The following is a 17,523-nucleotide window of genomic DNA, read 5'->3' as shown; positions in this document are numbered from 1 at the left end:
AGGAGAGCTGAGCTGCAGTTCTCAAGTGAAGCCAAGACTGTGGAAGCTGCATACTCAGTGAAAAGCAAACTAAGAAATAAAATTTAAAACAAAGTGCTTCCCCCAACAAAGGGCGATTATAAAATCTTTCCTGTTAATTTTTTTTATGGTAAATACGATCTCCTCAAAGAGGTCTTGAGAATGAATTTACACTACCTGTGATGATTCAAGATGACATATTAAATTAAAATGGTCATAAATTGTTGGTAGTATAGTGAATCTGGCAGAAGTAAAACAAAGTCTTTCCTGAGAAGTACCTACTCAAACAATGCTGGAAATACTCGTAAGAGAAACCTGACTGCTGGTGATATCAGATATTGGAATTAGTGATTAAAAAGTATAAAATAATTATGGAAACTAAGAAAAGTTAAAGTTTAGAAACTTTAAAAACACCTCAAATAAATCTAAATTAAAAGTCATATTTGAAATAATAAAATATACATAACTTTACAAAAATGAAAATGTGATCTAACACAACTAGTAAGATGATGTCTGACAAGTAATGGTAAGTTTATAGTTATATATTTTTATTATAAGATCAAAGGCCAAAAATTAACATAAGATGAAAAATGAGCAATAAAATAGATTAGAATGGTTGCATGAATACTGGATGGCACACTTTTGAGAGCAATACAGTAGTATCTGTAAAGCTGAAGATGATCTGCAGTCTGTAAAACTTAACAATTTTACAAACTGTCTTGTACATGAACATGCTTTGTTGACTTCATTATGATTGCAAAAACTTGAAAACCACCTAAATTCTCACTAACAGGAAAATAGATAAATAAATTGATACATATATATACACATATTAATTATATAGTATATTTATAATATATAGTATACAATGTATCTTGGATAGTATAACATATAATATATACACTATATAGTTGTATATTAGTACATATATTGATATATAAATTATAGTATATATATTTACATAGAATTTGACATGTTAGTGGTAAAGAATGAAATAAAGGTAACCATAACAAACCATAACAATCTGCATTAAACTAATAAACAGTTTACTAGCCAAAAACATGATAAAAATAATATGGATACATGAGTAATGCTAATGTGAACATTTTGAGCAAGTGCTTGAAATCCATTATGTATTTCTATTGAAGACAGATATACCTAGAAGGGGAATTACTGGGTCTTATAATACTGTTAACTCTTCTCCATGCTTACAGAGGAACTTGAAAGTTTTCCAAAATAATTGTGCCTATTTACATTCTCAACACTAATATATAAAAATTACAGTTGCTCCGTATCTTTGCTAATTTAACATTTGGTATCCTTAGCTTTATAAAATCTAACCAGATTCACCATCTGGAGTGTGGTCATAATCATATACTTTCTGTTAGCTTGAATTATCACTGTGGCCATCTAATGATCCCAAAATTTGTTGCTTTTATTTTTTTTTTTCTATTTTGAAACTTTAGAAATTGAAACACACTATTTACTTCAAGTGTGTCCATGAACAGTCTGAATAAATAACCCAATCTCTGTTCACTATTCATCCACACTATTATTCCTTTAATAATCTAGTCTGTAAACACAAAAGACAACACATATAGGGACTCACCATGTTCTTGACATCTAACTTATCCTCCATAAAAGCTCTTCAGTCAACATTATTGTGTGGCTTTCTGTGATCTCTCACAATAGAGACTCATTATTCTAATTCTCTTTCCCATTAAAATTTCTCATCCTATTGCAAACTCCCAACAAAGGAAAATCTATCTCATATATCTTATTTTATATTTCGTTCTTCATAATGCTTTATCTGTATTTCAGAACAAGGTTTGGCATATTTGTGGACTAATTTAATAAGTCAATCCATATGCCTTACTAGCTGTTTTCAAGTTAATGGAAATGAGCTGGCATTTAATGAGTAAATACAGATTCTGCTGCACTGAAACATCTGGCAATTGCTTCCTGAGACTCTTTTATTGTTGGTACTTACCCCTTTGGTTTTACCTTGTGTTTCTTTAAAATATTTGTGTAGATCAATAATAAAATGGTATTCTTTCTTAAATCTTGCCTAGGGCCTTGAAAAACACACATGGTCTTTAAAAAAGATGTTTTCATTCTTTTACACTTTGACATTTGCTCTGGCTATGACTGAAATGGTCTTGGTTTTAAAAAGTGCCTCATTTTCTTAAATGCTTAAGGAAAAATACTAAAGACAAAACAATTATTTTATCTCCTATACAGTGTAGTTCACAATACATTTACATATCAGTTCTACTGAGAAATAATAAAATATAAGTAAAACATAAACCACAACCTCTGATTATATCTGAAGATTTACATAGAAGTCAACTGAAATTTCTTGAGCACTTCTACATGCCAAGAAATTTCCACTATCTTTTTAATCCTCTAATTAATCCTATTGGAAAAATATTATTGGTCATATTTCCTAACAGGAAACTGTAACTGGACAATATTAAAATTAATCAGTCTCATGAACAGTTAAGTATCAGAGTTTAGAAACTGACTGATTAATTATGTATTATGTATTTTTTATCAGGTTTTCATGCCAGAACTGTTAGAACTTAAAAAGTAGCAGAACTGGGTTTTTTTTGCTTTTTCACCATTGTATTCTGTGTGTTTCACACAGTGCCTGAAACTTAGTAAATATTCAATAAATTCATGTTTTTTGTTAGATAAATGAGATGAATAATATCGTATGATTTCAATCTGGCAGCAGCATGCAAGATAAATGTGAACAGAGAGGCAGGAAGAATAATTCACTTTTATGGTAGTATTTTGAGTATGAAAGTGTAAAGAATCTTAATCAAGGTCACTTCAGGAGGAATGGAAAAGAAAGGATATAAATAAATTATAAGATTGGCAGCTATACAGACTCTCTGTGTGACTTACACCTCTCTGAGGAAAATAACAAATTACATACATTGATTACACTGCAATTATTTGGCTATTTTTTATTTTATGTTGTCATTGTACTACACACAACTTATTTCATTTATCACATTTTTACTCTAAACTTCCAAAAGACTGTCTGTTTTATGCAAACTTTCAGTCAGGAATATGTTTATTGGTAGTGTGGATACAAATTTTTCAAAGAATTTACTATGGCTACAAAATCAGATGCACATAAAATTGAGATATGGCTCTAGTTTAAGTCATGTTATTATTTCTCTGCCTAACATAAAGCACAGACCCTCAAGGAGCACATTTATTTATTTCACTTTATATTTGTAATTCCTGGCCATAGTGTGTTGTTTGCAAAATACTACAGTTGTTTAAGTGAAGTAATATTTTTGGCTCTTAACGGGTATTTTTCAAAGTTGGTCAACTGATGTAAAACTTGAGTATTTAATATGAGTAAAGGAAGCCGTTTTCCTATTATCTGAGGGAGTCTGCATGGGAATTCATCATTATCATTATCACTAGGCAGTGTGTTGAGCACCAGAAAAGCTGGATATTATTCATTCTGAAAGCTTTGAGGGCACACTATACATCAGCTCATTGCTTTTTAATAGACTCAACATAGGAATCGGGTGTGTGGAGAACAAGAATTGCAATGGTTTCCCATATATTCAGAATATTTAACCATGAATATCACATATAAAATAGACATTGCTTTTTTTCCCCTTATATCAGGAAAGATGTATAAATAGATCCACTTTACAATATGTTGTCAAGAATATTAGAATTTTTATACTTGAAAGTTAGATTGGCCATACTGTTTTGTTGTAGAGCTGAAGTTAAAATTCAAATAACATAAATTCTTCTCTGGTGTCCACTCCTTACTGCAGGGAAATAGTGTCTTTAAATTGCCCAAATCTTAGTAACACTGGAAACAAACAGATCTTGGAAATAAGTTAATTTTGGAAAAGAAAAATTTGAGGTAAATAAGCTATTGGAACAACTTGCCATGACTTTAAGAAAGTTACCAATTTATATCTGTTTTGAAACTGGCTCAGAGAATATAATATGTAAACTATGGTTAGCTACTGACTTGGGAATCACCTTACTTTGCAATTTCTTTTCTTATTCCTAATCAGATGTTGGAAAAGAAGTTTTACAATATTTACTTGAACACTCTCTCCCTCCTTTTTCTTTAAGTTGATGATTCTTAAACTTTAATGCCTATGAAAATCACCCAGGGAGCTTAAAAATTCCCAGTGCCCAGGCTACACCTCATGTGAATTAAATGAAAGCCTCTAAAGACAGGACATAAGAGTCAGTAGTTTTTAAAGTTTCCTTGATGATTCCAATATGAAGCTAAGATTGAAACCAATGCTCTAGATTCTGAATTTCCTCTTTCTCAGGTGAAATGTGTTGTATGAGAATATTAAATGCTTGGTATGAAGCTAAAGGTCTAATTTCCATATTCAAGCAAAGTGCCAAAAGCTCTGAACCTTTTATCCAGATGCTCTTGCTCTCACATTCCTTATTTGTCTCATCCTAAGGCAGACTTCTTGCTATGAATTTTTCGCTATTAAGGCATCTGAGATAAAGAAGACACCTAAAGATAGTCTACCTTTCTTTAGCAGAAAAGGATCTATCTGTGCCTTGGATTTCAATTATACTTACAGGAATTGATTCAATCTAAATAAATAAATGAAATGATTAGCAACTAATGACAGCTTGAGGCTGGAAAACCTAATTCCAAATGTATTTAATTTTAAACATGTAGCAATTGAAATAAATGGCAGATATTCACCACAGTTAAATATCTATATGTCAAACATCAGACTGCTGATAACTCTTCTTTCTGTGAATATTAACTTTTGTGTCCAGATTTTGAATGAAAATGTAAGCCACTACAGAAAAAAAAACGTGGAGTGAATACCAAATATGCTCATTCTATTTTTATAACCTTTAATTATATGGACACATGTGCTCTAGTAGATTTAGTAGCAGAAATAATAATGTCTGTCTGGAATCAAACATTTCCTAAGTGCCTGCTTGTGTGCTCAAGGGCTTCATGTTTATAAATACATTACTTTTATGATAATAATTACCTTCATTTTATAGGTAGAGAAACTGATGTTTATAGACTTTAAATAGCTTATCTCCGAGAAGTTCTCTGGTGGATCAAGAATCTAAACTTGATCGGGTATAATTCTAAAAGTACTTCCATGCAATCGCTATGCTGTACTAACCGTTAATTAAGATTGTCAGCTTACCATAAAAATAGTTTATAGGCACAAATTGAGGTTAATGCAAAAGATGGGAAAACTACATGATTTTTAACATTCTCTGTAATTTTATGTCATTTTCTCTCATTGGTGCATAAATCCATTTATCAAATATGTATTAAGCCTCTACTCAAAGGGACAGTGTTAGATTCCAGGAAAACAGAGATGAAATATAGGGCCTTTCCCTCAAAGAGCTTGAAGTTGTGCGAGAGATGAAAGCTTAAAAGAGTAATTGTTCATTTATGGACTGTTTGTTGTAAGATGAAGAGAAATACAATCCAGATGGCAGAGCTGACATGCCTTAAATGATTAAAGATACATCTAGCCCATTGGGACCCAGTCGAAGAGGAGTATATGGATACAGGTTGGGCCTCCATAAAAACCTTCCATTATCATCAAGTTATCTGGTGCGTAACTATTATTTTAAAATATAACAATGAACACACATGCAATTCACAAAAACACATGCAAACACACATGCATGTATATAGTGAAACATGTTTTGAACATGAAATCGGTCATTTGGCTTAATACATATAAAAAAATTCTAGAATTTGGTTTTGATTTTTAGTTATTTTTTAATTGATGTATAATTTAAATGTGCTAAAAGTCATCCTTTTCAGTGTACAACTTTATAAATGTTGACAGATGTATAAAATCATGTGCCACCACCACAATATGTTTTCAAACTTTTTGTTAGTTTAACCATATGGGTCCCCCTCCTTATTATGAATGTGAAAACATATAACAACAACAAAAAGTATTTCTAATTTTTAACCAAAGTCACAGTGAAAAAAAAATATATGTGTGAGTTCAACATAAGGCAACATTCAATGATTAAAAATATTAGACTTTTTTTTGATGGAAACTGATCACAAAAGAGAGTACCAGGACATTAAAATTATCATATATATACTACTTCTATAGAACTTCTGTGAGACATCAATAAGTTATCATATGCAAATACAAGTTCCCTTAAATTACAAACTTCTAATGAAGAGAATATTAATGTGAAGCAAGAATGTAGGGTATACATGTGACCTGATAAATTAAGAAGAAAAGCTAAATAGTAGAATTTGCAAAAGCAGATTCTAGGTATCTAGACATATTTTACTTCTTTACTGGTAGAGGCCATGGGCCTACATTTTAACATGTGACATTAGGTTAAAAGTCATTTCTGCTCCTTGAAGTATATATGTAATTAAAAGCATGAGGGATTACTGACCATTGCAACATAGGGGTGCATGACATTTCTAGTCAGTCAAAACTTTATCAGCATCCTATTCCCAGGCACTGAGATATGCTTTGCTCTTTGTGAAATAATCAAAACATTTGTCAGTTGAAAGCTTATTTTTTTATTAGTTATTTTTTGGATGTAAAATTGACCTACAACACTATATTAGTTCCAGGTGCACAACACAGTGATTTGATATTTCTGTACATTACAAAATGGTCACCGCAGTAAGTCTAGTTACCATCTGTCATCATACAATATTATTGACTATGTTCCCCCATGTTGTACATTTCAAACCCATCACCAGTTTATTTTATACCTGGAAATTTGTACCTCTGAATCTCCCTCACCTATTTCACTTATCCTCCCTCCCTCCAAACGCTTCTTTTCTAATAAGCTTCCTCTTTGACCTAATACATTATTTGCCACAAACTTCAGTATTATGTATAGCTGAACTAATGCTCATAATAGGATGATTTCTATTGTAGCCAAAGCTACATGCAAGCTCTTTGAAATTGCACTAACATTAAAATGACTTGTGTTTAAGGCATACAATCTCTGATATGGGCTCCATGGGCCAGGCAAAAAGCTGCAGTCATGTGGATAATAAGACCTTAGGGCATAAAATTTATATTAAAATACCTTCAACTACTCTGCAGTTTACTAATGCGTACTCTTACAGTAGCAGAGCACCAACCATTCATTTGATTTCTCACTACTGCTAGGTTTTCTGAATGGAGTTGGAGACCATTCTCAAGGAGAGATTTGTCATACTCTCTGACAAATAATCTAATCAGTCTACCCAGCCTCATGATTGTTGTTTTTAATTTGCCAGTCAAGAGAGTTTGCTTTAATTTGTCTGTTCCTGAGTCTTTGCATCTACTATTTTCTCAATACAGTTGTTTTAAAATATAGCTCATTTTAAACACTTTTGACACTCCTCACTTTAAACTATTTTCCCTCCAATTAAATGTGGTCTGGACATAGTTACTTGCTTCTAACAAATAGGATAAATGTGTCATAAATGATGCTATATGACTTCTGAGACTAGGTCAAAAATGAATAACTTCTGCTTGTCTCTCTTCTTCTTAGCTTGCTCATTCAGGGGGAGTTTAGTTGCCATGCTAGGAAGATACTTAAAGACTTTCTGTGGAGACATCCATACTGAGAGATACTGAGATCTACTACAAAGCAGCTCCTCGCTACTTGTGTTGACAATCTTGCACTCAGGGCCTCCCATCCTAGTCAAGCCTTCAAATGACTGCAGCTCCAGGTGACACCTTGTCTGCGACCACGTGATAGAACCTGAGACACACTGTCCAGTGAAGTTTCTTCCTAATTATTAACCCACAGAAACTATGAAAGATATTTATTCTTGCTTTGTGACACTAAATTTTGGGTTAAATTTATCTAATGAATTTAGATGTAATAAGACTTTGGTACACAGTGGTTGGGTCCTCCTTGAACAAATCCTTTAACAAAATAAACCACTATGTCCTCAGCCTAGAACACCTTTCTCTCTGATGGGACAACACATTTGTTGCTTCATCTCTTTTATGTCCTTTTTACATGTCACCTTCTTAGTGAGGCATTCCTTAACCATTCTATGTACAATTAAACAACAACACATCCAAAATTCTTACCTCTGTTCCATGTATTATTACTCTTCTCAATACTAAATATAATCTAACATACAACATATTACACATTTTGCTTCATTATGACATTTTGTTTGTCTCCCTCTTGTAGAATATAATGACAATCAATGCAGGGATTTTGTCTGTTTCACTAAGTACTTTACTCTAATTCCTAAAACTGTCTGGGACACATTAACACTCAAAAGATCATTGTTGAATGAATGAATGACCTTGGGGAACAAAGCAATGTTGCATGCTAGTAATTTTAAGGGCAAGAGTCATCTTCTGAGAGAGGTGTGGTCCTCCATGATGTGTGTGTTTTGCCTGGACTATGAGAGTAAATAGGAGTAAGGAGTGAGAATGAAGGGGAAACGGGGGAATAGTGAGGGTAGATACTATTTCAAGATTAGTATGTTCAAGTATAAGGGATATAATTGCTAAAAAGTTTACATAAGGGCAAAAAGGAAATAGAAAAACCTTTCTATTTAAATTTCTTACTAACAGAAACATACACTCAAAATTTCTTTGTTTTCCACCTATTTTTAATCAACAGGTTGCATTCTTACATATATACATATTATACAGATAAATGTATGTGTGTGTGTGTATATATATATATATATATATATATATATACACACACATATATATAATATATAATATATAATATATATAATATATATATATACACATATATATATATAATATGCATAAGGCCAAAAAGTTTTGATCTAGCCTTGATGTTTCACTCTTTCCTCCGCTCCAATAAATAACAAATCACTATTGCTTTTCTGCTAAAAGTAGTAGACTCTCTCATCTCCTCTGACTCAATTGTTTCTTTTTTCAAACTTTCTTCTCTTTAGTCTTTATTCAAATCATGTTCAGAGTTATTTTTTAACTTAGATCTAATTTTATTACTCTTATGCTAATTTTTTAAATGTTGTCATACTGTTTTTAGCATAAAGACAAAATCCTTAACATTTGTACAGGAATCTGCCTCTTCTTGCATGTATAGTTCAGCAACCTAGACTTGCTTCCAGATGTATATTCTACATTCTAGCAAGTATTTATGTACACATTAGTCTATATATTCTGTATATTCATCTAATCCTTGCCTTTATTGTATTTCTATTACAATTAGCTTTTCTTTGCCATACTTCAATGATATACGTGAATTAAGTATAGAATATACATTATATATATATATAATATATACACACAGTATCTTAAATCATAAGGGATAAGGGATTACAAATAAATATTTAATCTAGTTAATATTATTTATCAAACACATGAAATTATTTTCCATGTAGATTTTATGTGATGTCAAAGAGCATACTGCCTGTTTTCTTCTAGCAGTTTTATAGTTTCAGGACTTACATTTAAGCCTTTAATCTATTTTGAATTAATTTTTATGCATGGTATGAGAGAGTAGTCCAGTTTGATTCTTTTACATGTATCTGTCCAATTTTCCTAACATCATTTATTAAAGACATCGTTGTTTCCTCATTGTATATTCTTGTCTCCTTTGTCATAGATTAATTGCCCATATAATTGTACCTTCATTGCTTGGTTCTCTATGCCATTGATCTATGTCTCTGTTTTTGTGCCAGTATTGTACTGTTTTGATGACTGTAGCTTTGTATTATAGTCTGAATATCAGGAAGCATGATACTTCCAGTTTTGCTCTTCTTTTTCAAAATTGTTTTGGCTATTTGGGGTCTTTTTTGTTTCCATACAAATTTTAAAAATTTTGTTCCACTTTTGTGAAAAATGCTGTTGGTACTCTGATAAGGACTGCAATGAATCTGTAGATTGCCTCTGGTATTATGGTCATTTTAGCAATGTTAATTTTTCCAATTCATGAACACAGGACATCTTTCCATCTGTTTGTGTTGTCTTCAATTTCTTTCATCAGTGTCTTAATGATTTCTGAGAACAGGTCCTTTACCCACCATAGTCAGATTTATTCCTAGATATTTTATTATTTTTGATGTCATTGTAAATTAGATTGTTTTCTTAATTTCTCTTTTTGATATTTCATTGCTATGGTATAGAAATGCAATAGATTTCATATATCAAATTTGTAACCTGCAACTTTATCAAATGCATTGACGAGTTCTAATTGTTTTTTGGTGGCATCTTTTGGATTTTCTATATTTAGTATCATGTCCTTGGCCAACAGTGAAAGTTTACTTATTCTTTTCCAACTTAGATTTCTACCATCTTCTTGACAATCCAAGAATATGTATAATTTGAACTCACACAAATAATTAGTGTGGGAACTGAGTAAGATTCTCAGATTCCTAAATTACTGACTTTTCCCCCATTCTCACTGAAATGTAATAAAACTGCCATAAAATAAAATGATTTTGGTATCAGCACAAGGAATAGTCTTTAAGTATTGAATTCGAGTGTCTTTTATTTCAAGGAAATACTGACTTCATGTTTTAAATCAGTCTTGCTCTAAGTTCTACAACAAATATCATAATCATATCCTGAGATAGATGCAAGATGTTGAAGGAGAATTAATAAAATGGCCACACTTAGGCTAACAGATTGCTTATTCTTATGTTTGCCCTTAAAATGGTCAACTGACCTGACTGACCGGCTCCTACTCACAGTTCTAGGCCCGTTGTTAAAACTACAGCTATTGATCTTACTATTTCTACTTTATTCCAGTAATTGAAAGTAATAATCAAGCTTGGTCTCTGAGTCCTTCTCCAAAGAGAAGGTCACAGGACTATAACCTTTCAAAATAGCCTAAATTACCAAGAAGACCACACCTTGAGTGCTTACAAGATAGAGATCTAACCACTGGCCTCTATAGAACTGGTTGCCTGGAGGCATCATGACACCATTCTGTCTTCTGATGAGAAAATGATTATGTTGATTGTTATTGATGCTTTATTGTTTGAGCTATGGCTATATAACCACCCCACCCCATCCCCAAGGTGGGTTTACAATTTTGAAGGCACCTGCTGTGAGTTCCCTTTGCCCGGCAAAGCAATAAAACTGCCTCTTTTCTTCTAAGCTCCAAGACCTCCTCTCTGAGTTATTTGGCTTGTCAGGGATGGGGGCCGATCTTTTGGCAACAATGTTAGAAAATAAATAAATCTGACTTTATGCATAGATGAGAAATTAAACATTAGGACTTCTGTACTAGTTATCTATTACCCAAAAATCAGTGGCTTAGCATATTTAGATTTATTCATCCCACTAGTCTGAATGTTTGCAATTTAGAGTGTGATCATCTGGTCAGTATTTCTGGTTGGCTGTGTTCACTAACATATTGTGGTCTCTTATGTTGTAGGCTCACAAAAGCTAGACATTGGCTAATTTAGGTTGGTCTTGGCTGGGATCACTTTTGTGATCTGGCTGTGCTCCATGTGTCTTTCATCTTTCAGCAGATTAGGCTGGGCATGCTTTCATGATGATGGCAAGAGTTCAAGGGAGCAAAACTCAGCGCATAAGCTAATATACCATTGGGAAAAGCAAGTCATACAGTTGAACCCAGTGTCAAGCGGTAAGACAGATCACTCTGATTTCAGTGGTAAGAGACTGAATGGAAAAATGATGGATACAGAAAGGATAAAAAACTGAGAACATCACTGCAATCACTCACAACCTAAGTAGAAGAGCTTTTCTTTAATCATAAGCATCCTCAAAAATGAATTATTAAACTTTCCAACTATTGAAGCATTTCTGGTATATCTCCTAATTATATTTTAGTAATCTAATTAGCATTAACTTCTTAATTCAAACTAATAAAGTTTAATTTCCTAACCTTTTAGCACATAAAAGCAAGAAATAGTTTTCACTACAATTAATATAGAAATATGTAGTAATGGGGAAGTAAAGAAGTCAGTACAATATTTTTCAACAGTTTGTCTTTTACTCATATAATTCTCAGTTCAAGTTTTAGTGTACTGTTAATTCTTATTATTTGCTTCATATTAACCTGTGTACCCAGTGAACATGAATACATGATCTTTCTCCATCTTACTTCTTGACTAAATAATTAACCTCAGTACTGCCATCAACTATGTCGATCCATGCATTGACTATCATACAATGCAGATGTGGTGCTTAACCTTGAAAGCATTCTCAGTGAGACAGCTATTCCATTAAGAAAAACCTGATTAAGTTATGATACCTCCTGAAGATGTCATATATTAAAGAATAATGGACTTGAGACTTGTAAAAGGGGAAATCATAGAAAGTGTAAAAGAAAATTTATTATGGATTTTTTTTATCTTTTATGGATGCCTAATCAATTAAAAAGAAACGGCGATTTTGCTAAATATTTTCTCTGCCAACATTGTATCATATACTGTAAGAAAAAAACTTATATAATATAATTGAATTGTAAAGCTAAAATAAATTTTGCATTTCATTTTTATTAGCAGAACTTATTTTCTCCTTCAAAGAAAATAATAGGCAGGAATCAAACTACAAAAGAGATAAAAGTAGAGAGGCTCATTCAATTTCCTTTTACTCACTTTTTTTCCTAACCCAGCACTCAGAGTAATTCAGCAAAACACTTAAGTATGAGTAGAATGGAATTCCAAAAATGTTGAATCTGTTGTATTGCAGATAAGAAGCTGGGCAGTAGAGAAAAGATTAAGTGACCTACATTAGGAGGGCTATTTACTAATAGAGCTGAAGATCAAAGGTAAGACATCTAACTCCTGATTGTTGTTTATTAAGGAATGCTAAGAATTAAATTCATTTCTTTGTTTGCTTTTTATTTTATTTTATTGCCCATAACTGTCATTCCTTTAAAGCTTCTTTTCTGTGAGGTAATAACTATAATGTTGCTTGGAGTAACAGAAATTATAGCGCTGTTTCAATGCAAACTAGAGTAGAAGCATTTCATGCATCAGGATTTTCTGTTGATCTTTTTCCATGTGAATTCTCCCTCAGCTTTGAGATCTTTAGTTGGTTGAGATCATTCTGGCTGACATACACCTTACTCTAGAATATGCCAACTCTATTCCTGATTGCTGACACAACTGAATGAATGGAAAACAGAAGGTCCTATCTTCTTTGCAGTTAATTCTAATTTGTATTACAAATAAATTTTAAATTCCTTTTAGTAACTTTGCTTTATTTTAATTCTGATATTTGAAATTCTGAAAATCAGAATTCAGTTACATTTTTAAAGCCTGAAAATTACCTAAAATTGATCTTTTTGGAGTAAGTTTCTTATTTTCTTTTTTTAATTTAATATATTTATTTATTTATTTGTTTGTTTATTAAAGGACTTTATACATAAGGGAGAAAATAAGACTGGTCTCATATTCAGCACAAAATTCAAGCCTAGATGAAAATGCTATCACTAAAGCTGTGGTAAAATAAATTATGATACAAGGTTAAGCTGGCAAGTTGTGAATCAAGTGAATAAAAGGATATGCTCATAGAATGTTGCATTTATTATACATTACCGAAAAAGTCAATGATAAATGCAGCCAGCCAAGAAGTGAAACAAAATAAGGAATTCAGAAATGAGGAAGCCTTTGCAAATGAATGATCCTAAGAGGTAAAACCACTTAGGTTTGGAACTGACGTTTAACAATTTAGAGATTTGTGGTTGCACAACAGAATATCTATAAAATGAAAACAGCATAAGCACACATAATTAAGATGTAGGGGCAGGGTGTTTGGAAGACTTGTGTGCAAATCTCTTTGTCATTAAAAGCAGACTATCAATACCAACTATGTTGAAACATTAGTTTATAAAATACTCTAATCCTTCATTATTTTCATAATTCGTCCTAAATTAAATGAGTTTTTTTCCTGAGAAAAGATAAGTGAGTTATTTTCAATAAACTAATTCTTTCAGTTCACTTTATTTTTCTACTTTTAAATTCAAGACAATATTAACTTAACATACTCTCACACTACATGTCCAGAATGATCCTTGTCTAATAAAAACAATCCCTTTCCATTTGTTTTTCTAGCTATAAATAACCTGATACAGAGAGACACATCAGTAGAGTTCTGAAATCACATATGCCACATTACAATTGCTTTTTCACAGTAGTCTGTTTGGGGCCCCCCCTTTTTTTGACTTTTTTTCTCCTGTAGTGCTTTACATTTTAAATAACTGTCCCAAAGTATTTGATTAACATAACTAAAGACACTCCTAAATCACTTAATATCCTTAAGAGTCTACCTCAAGTTAACCAAACTGCATGGTGTGAAGGTACAGTCATCCAGATGGCCAAGTCTGCTCAAGGCTTCAGACATCAACTTCAAGGAGTTAGGGTACAATTCCAAATTAAAAGGAAGAGTCTACAATAGATGAACCTCACTCCTGACACCAACTGTAAATTCACTGAGAGTGTGTGTGGACATGCCCAAAATCACACTCAGATTTGAAGCTTTCATTTTCTCAGGACATAATTTTCTTCCTGGAATTGATGTGTGACATTATGCATGACAATATGCAGGGAAATTCATACAAGCTTCAGTGTCTACAGTTTTTACTGGAGCTTCATTACATAGACATGATGTGTTACTGTTCACATGGTTGAACTTCAGATCAACTGATAACATGTGACACAATGTCCCCACCTTAAATCACGTGGTTGTTTTTTCAGACATGACCAGTCTCACCCTAAGATTGTCAGGCATAGACAACACTTCCCCTAAATCATATTGTTACTATATACCCTAAAGATGCCCCGGCAAATAAAGATTACCTCCAAGGAGATGAGGGCAAAGACCAGTTTTCGATTCGGGGAAGGTCAAGTTCTTTCTTGCATAGAGCCCTACTTTTGCATCACTTCAAAAATTTACTTCTCCAAAGAATTACCTATATTTACAATAGCTAATCATTCAAATCCTTTTGACTCATCAAATCTATAAAATCTGCCTTATTCTTCTTCACCATCACCATCATTAATATCAATGCAACAATACACACTAAACAAGTAGTAACTGATTTACAATTGCTAGCTCATACTCAGTAATACCAATTTCCCAATGAACTATACATTATTATTTTATCATTTTACGGATGAAAAAACAAAGAAAGAAAAATTTCTTTCTTAAATTACATTCATTAGATTACACAGCTGCTAGATGACAAAGCTAGGATTCAGGCTCCAAAAGTCTGACTCCGGTGCATACTTAACTTACACACGTCAACAAACAAAATAAAAAAGCATTCACAAACATTAATACCATTCATGGTGCTAAATCCAATATGCACTTTTCATTTCTTGTTTTAGTTATCCTTCTACTACATTTTGGTATGTACACACACATAAACATACTCACCCACTCTCAAGTTATGAACTAAAGTATTTGGGTTTTAATCTTTATTCTGAGACATGCTGAATGAATTTGGAAAAATTCAGTAAGCTCTTACACTTGTCATAATAGATTTCTGTGAGAATAAAGTAACAGATCACTGAATTCCATCCATTCTATATACTATTTACATTCCAAATTTTTCAACATGCTCTTCAGTTCCACTTTCTATACCACAGCCCAAGCCACCATTATCTCTCAGATGAACTCGCTCAGTTGCCTCTTCTTATTCCTATTCCTGTGTGGCTCTTTCCAAGAAATTGATTGCACTTTACTAAAAATTACTACATACAAAATGTAAAACTTATCATGTTACCCTTCTGCTTAAGTATTTTCTTCAAGTACTTTCTCTATTAGAATAACATGCCAAATTCTTAACATGGTCCACCAAGGTCTATCCTCTCTAGCCACTGCTACTTTCCCAGCCTAGTATATTCTTTACTCTTTCTGTGCCCCTGACATATTGGCTATAGTTAAGAATCTTTGAAAGTGGCAGGATTTCTCCAGTCTAATGATTGTCACTCTGTTTGTGATGCATACTCTCTCCATTTATCTTCACATCGATACTGCCTATTCACTATTGAGATTTCACTATTGAAAGGTTAATATTGACTTCCTCATATATAATATATTCATAAAACTATATATAAACATATATAATATAAATGCATATAATACATATTATGTATTATATAATATATATCTTAAAACAAATAATGGCAAAAAAAATAATTATAAATAGTCTCTCCTAGACTAGGCTTTCTGTGAGGGCAGAAAACAATGTCAATCTTCTTCATCTATTGGTTTCTTAATACCTACCAAATAGTAGGTGAGATAAACAGTCATTAAATAAATAAATGGAAGGCTTTCAGAATAGATGACAGACAATTCTTTACTCTATCTTGGTTCTAGTAAAGAAAAAAGAAAAGAAGAAGAAGAAAAGAAAAATAAACAAAAAGCTGTGTAACCCACGTGATACCAACTGATTTTTGCCAAAGCCCTGTAACTCCCATTCCTGGGCTCTCAGATGCCCACCTGCCATCTTTAAAAAAAAAATAAGTACACCCTTTTCTGACGTGTTTGCCCTAGCAGAATTAACTGCCCTAAGAAATGGCTAATCTCATAATACCCCAGGTGGACAGGCCTCAATGTACAACCTGCCCTTACTGGAGTCATAAATCCCATTACTCAGAATAGTCCTGATAGGTCTTACCTCACTTGTAACTAATCAGGTACCTGTACACAGGCTGATCACACAGCACACTCTGTTCACCAAGCCGTTCTCATAAAAGACCTCAACAGCCGACCCTCAGTGCTCATACGGGCATCTCTCTTCCGTGTGGCCTGCTGTCGCCTGTAGTGCATACCCACTGAAAGTTTTCCTTGTCTCTTAAACTTCTATTTTTCTCTGGTAAAATCTTTTACTGACCACGACACCAGCCCGACGTGTTCCTCCGACATCCCAGATATAATAATGAGGAGATGTGAGTGGTAGTTGATGAAACAGAACACATGGAATAAGTCATGGAACCCAAACACCTGATTTGGGATTTTAGCAACTTTCTCCTTGTAGACATTTGTATTGGCTGTATCTTATATTTTATAATTATTTTGAGACAAAATCTGCTTCGGGAAAAACAAAAAGCATATGTACAGCAAGGAGAATGGGTTAGATGTTATTTTTTAAAAACTCTCTGCCATTTCTGGCCCCCTGGATACTTTGCTTTCTGACAGAAAGCCATCATGCAGTTAAACAGCTGCTATACTCCATGGTATAGAACACTTAATACTTTTTCCCATCAAGCAGGCGCAGACACTATCTTCAGAGTATGAAACAAAAGGGCTGGTTATATTGTAAGGGGAAAATATATACATTTTAGATGAAATAATAAAAAAATTCAAAATCTTTTTTCATTTCTTAATATTTTAGTCTCATTTATCTTGTAAAACATGTATTATTCCATTTCTTATTTCCAGGGACCTTATGGGAACAAAGTGAATAGCTACCATCTACTTAAAGAGAAGCCTTTCCATGTCAAGTTGTTTCTACTAGATTGTTGCTTAAAAAATACTGGATGTTTTATTAAAAAGAAAATCAGAGGATTTTGTGTCTAAT

This window comes from Camelus ferus, chromosome 15 (assembly GCF_009834535.1).
Source record: "Camelus ferus isolate YT-003-E chromosome 15, BCGSAC_Cfer_1.0, whole genome shotgun sequence".
Taxonomy (NCBI): Eukaryota; Metazoa; Chordata; class Mammalia; order Artiodactyla; family Camelidae; genus Camelus; species Camelus ferus.
This window is presented reverse-complemented; position numbering follows the sequence as displayed.